Source organism: Helianthus annuus, chromosome 13 (assembly GCF_002127325.2).
Source record: "Helianthus annuus cultivar XRQ/B chromosome 13, HanXRQr2.0-SUNRISE, whole genome shotgun sequence".
NCBI lineage: Eukaryota > Viridiplantae > Streptophyta > Magnoliopsida > Asterales > Asteraceae > Helianthus > Helianthus annuus.
In genome coordinates this window covers 95,665,831-95,677,869 of record NC_035445.2, presented here as the reverse complement: position 1 = coordinate 95,677,869, position 12,039 = coordinate 95,665,831, and positions in this window count along the sequence as shown.

The window sequence follows — 12,039 nt, the reverse complement described above, 5'->3', positions numbered from 1 at the left end:
CTTTATTGCCGGAGATGGCTCACGGGCCCAAGGTTACATCTGGTAATTGTAGTGTTTGAACTCATGTGGTGGAAAACAAGTAGAGAGTACTCATCTCTCTAGTTGGTCTTCAAGTGTTCATCCTCCTAGTATTCTTCATGTATCAAGCAATACCATATTCTTGTTGTACCAAAAGAAGCACATAGCCTACTATTTGTACAAGACTTAAGGATTAGTGAAAGGTTTCACTTAATTAGTCACTTAATTAGAGACTTAAAAACTCTAATAAAACTAATTAAATGTCATTAAGAAGCTCTACTCAAGAGTTTCTCTTTTATTTACCACATGAAGATTCTAATTAATATTTATAATTTTATTAAATTATAAATATATTAAATATCCATTCACCAAATTCAATCCCCCACATGAATGGAGATCGTTCAAAACACTTAAAATTTCCAATGTAACCTCAACAGTTGAGTTTTGCATACGATAGGTAGGTGTTACCCTTTGAACCTTCGCTTATGAAATGCACTTAGCCCACTAGCTCTGAGTAGATCTCGATGTCTTTGAACTCGTCTACCATTTGTGTAGACGACAATACACTTCACACAATACTCTCCCTAGCTGGGTCATCTCCTCATAGTCGTGTCCAATAATGGTCGTGGAACAATTTCCTGGTTCTGCGAGAGCTCTAGGAATTGTGCCCCCAATTCCATTCGAAGCGACCCCACTTCTCTCTAACATAGGTGATTCTCCTTAGATCATTGAAAGCATTGTGGTTATCGTGATTTATCCAAATCATTTACCACATATTATGATTAGCCTCACTCTTTGTCACTGAATATCATAGGAATAGACTAGGACGTATTTAAACACCCTTTTATACTTTGGGGTATGTATAACCATATATACTAGCTTATGCATATCATTTATGCCCCCACAGTGACCACCTTTAGGCATATGAGTTAGTTGTCCTATTGAACTAAGTTAGGTGTCCTTCACATACCCTTTTTCCATGGGCTTCAGTCTCATTCCACAACTTGATCTCTAATAAACCCTCAGGTTGTTGGATCCATAATATTAACAAATAAGTTTGCATATTTGAGATCAGTTGTCATGATGTGTTCTTAACTCGTAAGTTAATTTTGCCTATTGTCAACTTCTAAGACTATAACCTCAGTGGCTATTTGAATCTGGTTATAATATATGTCTTTGTAAGATACGCTTATCGTTTAAGGCAAACACATCTCCATTATGTACTACGACCTTTGTGTCCTCCACATAGTCGTCTGTTTGCAATGTTAGATTGGATTACAAAATCTTTATTGCCAAACTTTTATGATACAAATGCAAGACACCCCCACATTTAAGTGTTATAGGATATGATCCAGATGGGGTAATGAAAACCATTTCTACATATCCTCATAGGGTTGTTTCTAAATGGATCCTCCCCCACATTTCTTGCCATTTGATCAAGATCAACCTCATAGTGTGAATTCAACTCATATTGCATTCCGAGTTGACCAAAGCTACACATGACATTGTCATAAGTTTGTCACCAACTTAGAATAATTCTAATTTAACATCTAGAATAAGCTTAGACAATGAGTTCTCCTCATTAGCTTTTCGAACAAACTCTTAAAAAGTTACATGTCTTTTCCTTTTAATGAATGAAAATTTTCCCTCAACTTTGTCTATACACAAATTCTTTTTGAGTTCATACACATTTGAATGTTTAGAGTTAATTAGTCTCCTTCAAGACCCATAATTAACCAAGTTCTAGTCTAGCATGCTTTAGACTACAATACTTTAGCATGTGAACAGAAGATGCATCATTCTGATTCTTCACAGCCCTAAGGATATCATAATATCACTTTGCAACATTCATCCCTTGTTAAGACAAAATAATGAGACTTATTCATAATCCTGAAACATCAATATTTAGGAAGGTCTCACAAATTATTGTATATAGCACATAGCTAAATCTCATCATTCATTTAAGGAACATAACTTGATTACCTTTGATCTCCAACAATCTACCATTGACTCATAAGTACTTAAACATAAGTCTTAATCCAAGTCACTTGGTGAACACATTCATCACCAACAAGATGAATGTTTCTTGTCTACAATCACTATTATGTGTGAGATAGAGTCAACTAGATCGACACTCAACAACATGGCATTCATAATTTTGCCATAAGTGATTTGCACACATATATTGTTATTCATTAGAAGATATGTATATTTAGGATACTCTCCCAAATGAAGGTAAAATCTCCATATAGATCTAACAATAATCAAGTGGTAGACGCATCTACTTATAAATCTCGCAAGATTTATTAAAGATATACAATAACATATAGTACTTTTACTTTCATATGTTAGAATTCACACTTGTGAATTTTCAATGACTTCTAATGAAGTATGCGACATGAATGTCGTTAGTGTATTTCACCTCAATACATTCACTACGTTCTTTCATTACTCATTCATGATGTGGTTATACATTTGATGTTTCGTCTTTGACTTTTAGTCAATGTAACAATTCTCAAGTTGTTTATGTCCAAGTATTTTCATGTACTATACGTTTAAAACCATATTCTTTTAAACAATGTATAACCGACGTTATAATTATTTTCCACAAAAATAATTTATATGTCACAACCATTAGTGATTTATTTCTTTGTAAAACATTGCATGTGTTATCCGAAGATATTGAACACAAAACAATAAAATACTTTGGAAACTAAATCATAAGTGCCAATCACTTTGGAAATTTAAATGGAAGCATAGACAATATGTAGACATCAAATAGCAAAGTGATATTTTCTTCAACACTTTATAATCTGACCGAAATCTTCTCAACAATATCGTCCCATGGCATGTCTTGAGGTACTCCCTCAATAAGATTCCATGCACTTGTAAGTACAAGTTCCCCATTTCATCTTGAAACTTTAAACTTGGACAATTATGCTCAAAACAACACCAAGTTGTTCCAAATACTACATTTATAAGTAGTAAAGTTGAACAATTAAATTTGTTCACAACAACACCACGTTGTTTTTCACCAAATAACATCCACCAGACTGTTACTTTGTTCACCATTGCTACTTCTAGTAAGAGTAGCGAACCATTTGAATTATCAGTTTTATAAAAAACTTTGTTTTAAAAATAATTCAAAACAGTTTCTTAGTTTTGCAATATACAATATTAATAATCTCAATTAGGGTTATGAAAATATAGATCAAACCCAAAATATCAAATGGTTTTATATTGTTTAGTCTTACTATACACGTACTAAACATTTTCTAATATGCATGTTAAAAAAATGTTATAACAAGCACATTATAGAATCGAACGTTTACATAAAACGTTTTCCAAATATATAGTTTATAAAATAAAACATTTCTCATCATTTTTAATGCACTTACAGGCAATTAAATGTTTACATAAAACGTTTCTGTTCATTATGAACAATCTCTAACCTGATACTCGTGATACACATTTTCTAACACACGTGTCAGAAAATTTAAGTCATTTTATATAAAACATGACAAATCACAAATTAAAGTTGGTGATAAAATCACACACAACTACACCATCACTTTATTGTGATTTAATTCTTGTATTCTTACTCTTGTATTTTTTTTTTCAATCTCATCAAGTTAGGCACATAACCTACTTTTAATACAAGAGACATAGGGTGGAGATAACTCTCACTTAATTAAAGATTTTATTAGAGACATAAATTCTAATAAAAACTAATAAATTGACATGAAACTCTCCTTAAGAGTTTATCTTCTATATGAAGAGTCTAGTAAATGATTTTAATTTCATTAAATTCATATAAATACCACACCATCACTTTATGGTGATTTAATTCTTTGAAGCCAATCAAACATCAACTTCAATGTATGACATTTTATTTCTAAATCATACAAAGCATTAAAAACAATGCTACAACAAATTGCTTATATAAAATGTCTACATAAAACATTTCAAAGCATTTGTATTTTAACCATTTTAACAATCATGTTAAAATGAAAGAAATTCTAACGCACGTTAGAAATATTAACATTTCCACAAAATGTCAATTCGACTTGCTAAAAACACATATATGGTTCAAATAAATAAGTCATTTCTAATGCACACGTTAGAAACTAAACAATTAAAAAAAATTGCTTCCGAACTAACGCTTTTCATGAACGTTTCTAACACATATGTTAGAAGACAAATGATTACAAAAATCATTATAAGACTTATTTGTTCATATCAATCCATGGGTGGATGAAGAGTCTACTTTAAATAAAGACTTAATTAGAGACATAAAACTCTAATAAAGTAATATAAAACTCTTATTTAAAGACATAAAAAACTCTACTTAAGAGAATTTAACGTTTACAAAAAAATGTATGGTTTACACCAATAATTCCGGTCTAATACATATGTTAGAGAATTTAATGTTTACAAAAAATGTATGGTTTACACTAATAAACCCGTTCTAACACAAAAGTTAGAAAAATTAACGATTCCCAAAATCGTTTCAAAACCAAATGTTGGAACCAAAACTACTCGTTTTGTACCACGGTATAGGATTTAAGATTGTATCTCAATCTCAAAAAATCCAAACACAACAAGTTGTACTACATACATATTTCCCAAATTAAATATTTATAAGATCATAACCTCTAAAAATATTTTTTTCTACTATAAATCCTTTCGTAAACTCAAAATCCTTATAAATAAGGTTTTTAAGATTGTACCAACAATATCACGAAATCTGTTTTAAGTTTGTAGGAATTAAGTTCACCTTTTGTAAAATATAAATACAAAATATATAATAACGAGACTCTCGTTATTCGTAGGAAATATCATAGTAAAACGTTAACGATTTTGGTTGAGGCACGTGTTCAACACGCTTCCCTTAAAACAGATTTTTGCGCCTCTACTAAAGACAACGCGTCTGTCTCCCAGGGTACAACAACCGAAGCAGTCTGTACTGCCGGAGATGGCTCACGGCCCCAACGTTACATCTGGTAATTGTAGTGTTTGAATTCATGTGGTGGAAAACAAGTAGAGAGTACTCATCTCTCTAGTTGGTCTTCAAGTGTTCATCCTCCTTCTAGTATTCTTCATGTATCAAGCAATTACATATTCTTGTTGTAACAAAAGAAGCACATAGCCTACTATTTGTACAAGACTTAAGGATTAGTGAAAGGTTTCACTTAATAAGTCACTTAATTAGAGACTTAAAAACTCTAATAAAACTAATTAAATGTCATTAAGAAGCTCTACTCAAGCGTTTCTCTTTTATTTATCACATGAAGATTCTCATTAATATTTATAATTTCATTAAATTATAAATATATTAAATATCCATTCACCAAATTTCCAACACATCTTATGTACACGGATGACATCGTTTTCACGGTCGAATGGAATGAAGAAAACATCAAAAATGTCATAAGCCTAATGAGGTGTTTTAACCTCGTTTCGGGTCTGAAAATAAATCATCAGAAATCCAGTCTCTTTGGGGTAGGGGTTGACGAGGCATCAGTGGAAGAGTAGCTTCTAGAATTAACGGAAACGTGGGGGCATTCCCATGTAAATATCTTGGCCTCTTACTTGGGGCGAACATGAATTTGGCTCGTAACTGGAAGGGCATAATAGATGCAATAAAATCAAGATTATCAAAATGGAAGGAAAAATTGTTGTCAATGGGTGGAAGGGTAATTTTAATGAAATTTGTCTTGGACAACCTCCCGTTACATTTTTTCTCATTATTTAGGGCGCCTAAATGTGTAATTGAGATGTTGGAAGGAACGGGGAGGAGATTTTTCTGGGGTGCCGATGAGGGAAAAAAAACAAGTTGGGTTTGTTGGGAACGCACAGTGGGTCCTAAGGAAAAGGTGGAATTGGACTTGGATCATTACGAGATATGAACGTAAGCCGCCTGCTGAAGTGGTGATGGCGCTATAGAGTGGATAATGGAGTTTGTGGAGGGAATTAATGAAGGCTATTCACTTTAATGCACAGTCATGGTCATTTCTTCCAATCCAAAATGGTATAATAGGTGTGTAGAATGCTATTATAAAAAGTAGGGGTATTGGATTTTAATAATCCCAAGTTTCACTAATTGGCCGGTAATAATCCCAACTTCAAAAATTGCCTACAACAGTCCCAACTTGTAAGATTTTGGCCACCAATGATCCTTGTCTAACTGGGTTATAACTTTGTTGGGCTGGTGACCTGCAACTTATTCCGGCGACCCGTTTTACCCCTGAAACCACCAAACGAGACCACCACCAAACATCTCCGACCTCCTGTAATCTTCTCCGCTTCTCAAAAGTTTAAAATTTCCACCATCTACGCAACTTCGGTGACCTGCAACTTATTCCGACGACCTTCTTTACCCCTGAAACCACCAAAGGAGACCACCACTTGTCATCTCCAACCTCTAGTGACCTTCTCCGCCGCTCAAAACTTCAAAAAACTAACTGGGTTATAACCCAGTTAGGCAAGGATCATTGGTGGACAAAATCTTACAAGTTGGGACTGTTGTAGGCAATTTTTGAAGTTGGGATTATTACCGGCCAATTAGTGAAACTTGGGATTATTAAAATCCAATACCCCTAAAAAGTATGGGCTGATTTTACAAATTTAAGGGGGGTGTTTGGCCTAGCTTTTTTATCCAAGCTTATAGCTTTTTTAGCTTATTTTTACAAAATAAGCACTAATGGATGTTTGATTTAGCTTTTTAAGCTTATGCTTATTAGCTTATATAAGCTAACTAGGTTAGAACCCCGTGTATTACACGGGTTGAATAAATGTAATTTTATATATTAAATAATAAAAACTTATATCTTTATGAACCTTGTAAATTGTACGGGTTAAATAAATGTTATATCAAATAATAAAAAAGTTATATCTTTAAGGGGTATTGGATTTTAATAATCCCAAGTTTCACTAATTGGCCGGTAATAATCCCAACTTCAAAACTTGCCTACAACAGTCCCAACTTGAAAGATTTTGGCCACCAATGATCCTTGTCTAACTGGGTTATAACCTTGTTGGGCTGGTGACCTGCAACTTATTCCGGCGACCCGTTTTACCCCTGAAACCACCAAACGAGACCACCACCAATCATCTCCGACCTCCTATAATCTTCTCCGTTTCTCAAAAGTTTAAAATTTCCACCATCTACGCAACTCCGGTGACCTGCAACTTATTCCGACGACCTTTTTTACCCCTGAAACCACCAAAGGAGACCACCACTTGTCATCTCGAACCTCTAGTTACCTTCTCCGCCGCTCAAAACTTCAAAAAACTAACTGGGTTATAACCCAGTTAGACAAGGATCATTGGTGACCAAAATCTTACAAGTTGGGACTGTTGTAGGCAATTTTTGAAGTTGAGATTATTACCGGCCAATCAGTGAAACTTGGGATTATTAAAATCCAATACCCCTATCTTTAAAACCATGTGTATTACACAGATTAAATAAATGTAATTTTGTATACTAAATACTAAAAACGTCGTATCTTTAAAAAAAACCCGTGTATAATCGGGTTGAATAAATCTACCAAATAATAAAAAATTACATCCTTAAAAACCCCTGTATAATCGGGTTGAATAAATCTACCAAATAATAAAAAATTACATCCTTAAAAACCCCGTATATTACATGTGTTGAATAGATATAAAAAAAGAGTTATATCTTTAAAAATCATGTGTATTACACAGATTAAATAAATGTATTTTTGTATATTAAATACTAAAAACATCATATCTTTAAAAAACCCGTGTATAGTCGGGTTGAAAAATCTACCAAATAATGAAAAAATTATATCCTAAATAAATGTAATTTTATATATTAAATACTAAAAACGCCGTATCTTTAAAAAAACCTGTGTATAGTCGAGTTGAAAAATCTACCAAATAATAAAAAAATATATCCTTAAAGACCTCGCGTTAAATAAATGTAATTTTATATATTAAATACTAAAAACGCCGTATCTTAAAAAAAAACTCGTGTATAGTCGAGTTGAAAATCTACCAAATAATAAAAAAATTATATCCTTAAAAACCTCGCGTTTTACTCGAGTTGAATAAACATAATTTTGTATACCAAATAATAAAAAAAAAGTTATGTTTTTAAATAATTAGGATAACATTTAATGTTAATTTATTATTTATATATTTAATATATGATAAGTAAATAAGAGAGGTATTTGTTTTAAAAATATAATAAATTAACAATTTAAATTTGAGGATAATATTTTATTAAAGTATGATAAGATTTAATATTAATTTATTATTTATTTAGATAAATATAAATTTAAGGATACCTTCAATGAATAAAACGCGTCCAAAAGTTGGTTTCTTTTATTATAGTAGTTAGATTCCAAGAAGCTTATGGGAACATGGTTTTTTAGCTTATTTGAATAAGCTTATTTGAAGAAGATGGTTTTTTACTCATTACACACAATGATATTATACCTCTTCCCATAATACAAAATAATTTAACAAACAACTAAAGATTAATTATTAATTATCAACTTGCAGAATATAAGCTAATACAAACACTTAAAAATAACTTATCAAATGAAAGAAAATAAGCATAAGCTACTTTAAAATATAAGCATAAGCCAAAAAAAAAAAAAAAAAAAAAAAAAAAGCCAGGTCAAACACCCCTAAACATAAGAGGTGGGTGATGATTCAAAGATTCGGATGTGGATTGATAGATGGATTGGGGATGAACCTCTAAAGGACCAGTTTCCAAAGCTTTTTGAATTAGAGACAAATAAGAATGTTACAGTGGCAGACAGGTTCTCTAGTCGGAATCAAAAATGGAGTTGGATCTCGGGGTGGCGTAGGGAATCGATGACCTCGTTGGAAATTCAAGAACTCAACAATCTTAATGGTTTATTAGGTGGGGTTAAACTTTCTGATGAAAAGGATTGCTGGAAGTGAGATTTGGATCCTAATGGGCAGTTTTTGGTTAAATCCATTTGGGTCTTCTTGTCTTGATATGCAGTCCCGTTCTATCCGTTTGAATGGATAAATTGGAGGGCAGAAAAAAACAGGTTAGCTACATTGGTTGGCCTGCACAAGCATAACACTCACCGGGGTGAAACATTATGCAAATTATGCAAGACAGGGGAGGAAACCGTAGATCATTTGTTCACATCCTGTTTGGTTGAATGGAAAAGAGTGACTTTCAGTAGCACATCAAAATTTGAATGTTTAATCTCAATATTTAGACTATTTAGTATGTTGACCATGAACTTTCAACAGATATGATTGCTTAGAAATTACTATACATAACAAAAAGTAACTTGGGTCACCAGTTTACAAAACGCGCCATTTGAAAAGAAATAAAGCAACGTGCCGTTTAAAAAGAAACTCCAAGCCTCCGATGTTGTCTTCATAAAGCAACTTAACGATAACCACCACCGTTACAGTAACCGCTCACACAACCGGTTTCTGTCTAACTCCAAGCCCCACCGCTTTCTTTCACACCACCATTTGACTATTCCAAACAACCATCGCATCACCAACATTACTCAATTACCGCTTCTTTCACAATTAAAGTTCACCACAATTGAACACCATCCTTTCCCGTCTCTGGCACACCGTTCCTACCGTCATGACTTTACCGTTATAATCAAACTGACGCGTCTCCTCCAACACCGTTTCCGTTGTTTCACACCCTATATAACCCCCATCGTCCCATTTAGAAACTCATTCAATCAATTTCCAGCCACTTCAAGCGCCATTCGTTAATCGCAACCAACAATTCGTCAGCCACGTTCAACATCAACGGTATTGTTTACACTTTGTTCAATCGATTCAACAATATGCCTTTTCCATAATTGTTACTTTTCCTTCTCGAAACGCAATTACTTTAACAATTTCGATTTGGAGGATCAAATTATGTGCACTTACTATGTTTGTCGTTATCCCTTTCAGATTTGAACCAGGCGTCGGTCTTAGTGGTTGTGCGACAGCGTATCAATGGTGGCGAGTGACGCGACGAAAATTTTCAACAAAGATACGAAAGATTTGCAGCATAATTTGATTGCGGATCGGTTACGAAAGTGATGAAGAAGGATCGGTTATTGTTCAAAATTGTTATTAGAATTGTTGTTATTTATTTATGTTATTTTCTTTATGTTATTTTAGGAATTTATGAAGTCATTTATGTCCAAAATTGCAGTATATGTCCAAACTTGCCATGCAAGTGTATGCATGTTATGCATGTAGTGGGTTAGAACTGGGTGGGCAAGTTAGCAAGTTTAATATTAACGTTTGTTTTCATGCAATGAAAAATATATTATTTTTGTTGCATCATAATACCATAAGTCCATAACAGTTACAAAAGTTACAAACATAATCATCAGTGTTCATTTTATTTATATTTTCAAAATGAACCTCTGGCATAGGCATGCATTGACGACACGACTTTTAATCATCATCCGTGATGGCTGCATCGGTTGTCTTAAACGTGTTTGCTATGAGCGATGGATCAGGCCATGGTTCAACCGTTTACGGCTACAAATGTTGCCTTCCTTTGATTGATACTTTTGTAACTGTAATGTTAAGAAGAAGAACAAAAATAAAACAAGAATAATAAACCTATGAATTTGATGGAGATAGAGAGTTTATGGCCATGTTTTTTGTTGTAGTACTTTGTGAACCATCAAGGGAAGAATGAGAGTGATTTTGTTCTCCTTTACCAAAAAAATATAGAAGCCGCAACAATTTAATTTATTTATTTAGTACCGTTATATTAATTCTTTCGCATGAATCATTGTTATAAAATTTCAAAATCGTGTGAGACGATTTGGTACGTTATGTAGTTTGGTTTGTTATGTTATTGGTGCATGCATACTTAAGACTTTTATAACCAACATCCCGCAGCAACATGCGCAGGGGCGATGCTTTGAAGGGGCCGGGAGGGGCGCCCGACCCCCCAAACTTTTCGGCCAGTAGTGTTATACATGTAGTTTTCGTATAGAAATTTTTGGGTATATATGTTTTCGACCCCCGGGTTATATAGAAATTTTTGGGTATATACGTTTTCGCCCCCCCGGGTTATATAGAATTTTTTTGGGTATATACGTTTTCGCCCCCCGGTAAAAAATTCAAGCTTCGCCACTGAACATGCGGGATAACGTTTACTAAATAATTATTATGAAAACAAAATCACTCTATAAGAAAGAACATCTATAATAAATAGAACAAGTACTAATATAAAAGATAAAAGTGTATTTCTAGAAAAATGATATGAAAACTATTGGTATTGCATAAACAAAGGAAAACCCATATTGATGATGAAGTAAACTGCTATAACGTGTTGCTAAATGAAAATAATAGACTTCAAAATTTTCACATCCCATATATTGATATTAAAGACATTCATAATCAACATTCCGCTGCAACGCCCGGGTTGCGTCAACTCGTATAATGAGAAAATCAGGTAACTCGGACAAACGCTGGTATAAAGAAAACCAAGTAGCAATTAACATATTATTTTCTTCACAGTCAATAGATACTTGGCCATAATTATGTCGAACTAGTTGCAAGTTAAACCGTATATTTTTTATAGTTTATGTTGTGAAGCATATAAACTGTTGATGGTTTTGAGTAATATTGGATTTTGCAAAGACGATCTTTTTGGTGAAATGTACAATAAATACAAACATGTCTGTCTCAAGTTCAGGTATGTACCATGCACACTCTTTTTTCATTCTTTTAATCTAAGGCAACTCAAAGTGCTTGGCTAGCTCCATGACAATTTTCTTTTATATAGCATGATAATATGTGTCAACAAAAAGTAGTTCTCATTAACACGTGTTTCATTCATAATTAAGACAATGTTACAGTTCCATTCATAGAACTGATACTAAGCCATGGGGTTTGATGTTACAATAAAAAAAACCCTAAACTATGCTAGATTTAAAGATGGAAATAAACCCTATTTTAACACTTCTGAGGCTAGAGACCAGAGCTTATATAAACTAACTAGTTTAAGATCCCGCGAGTTTCGCG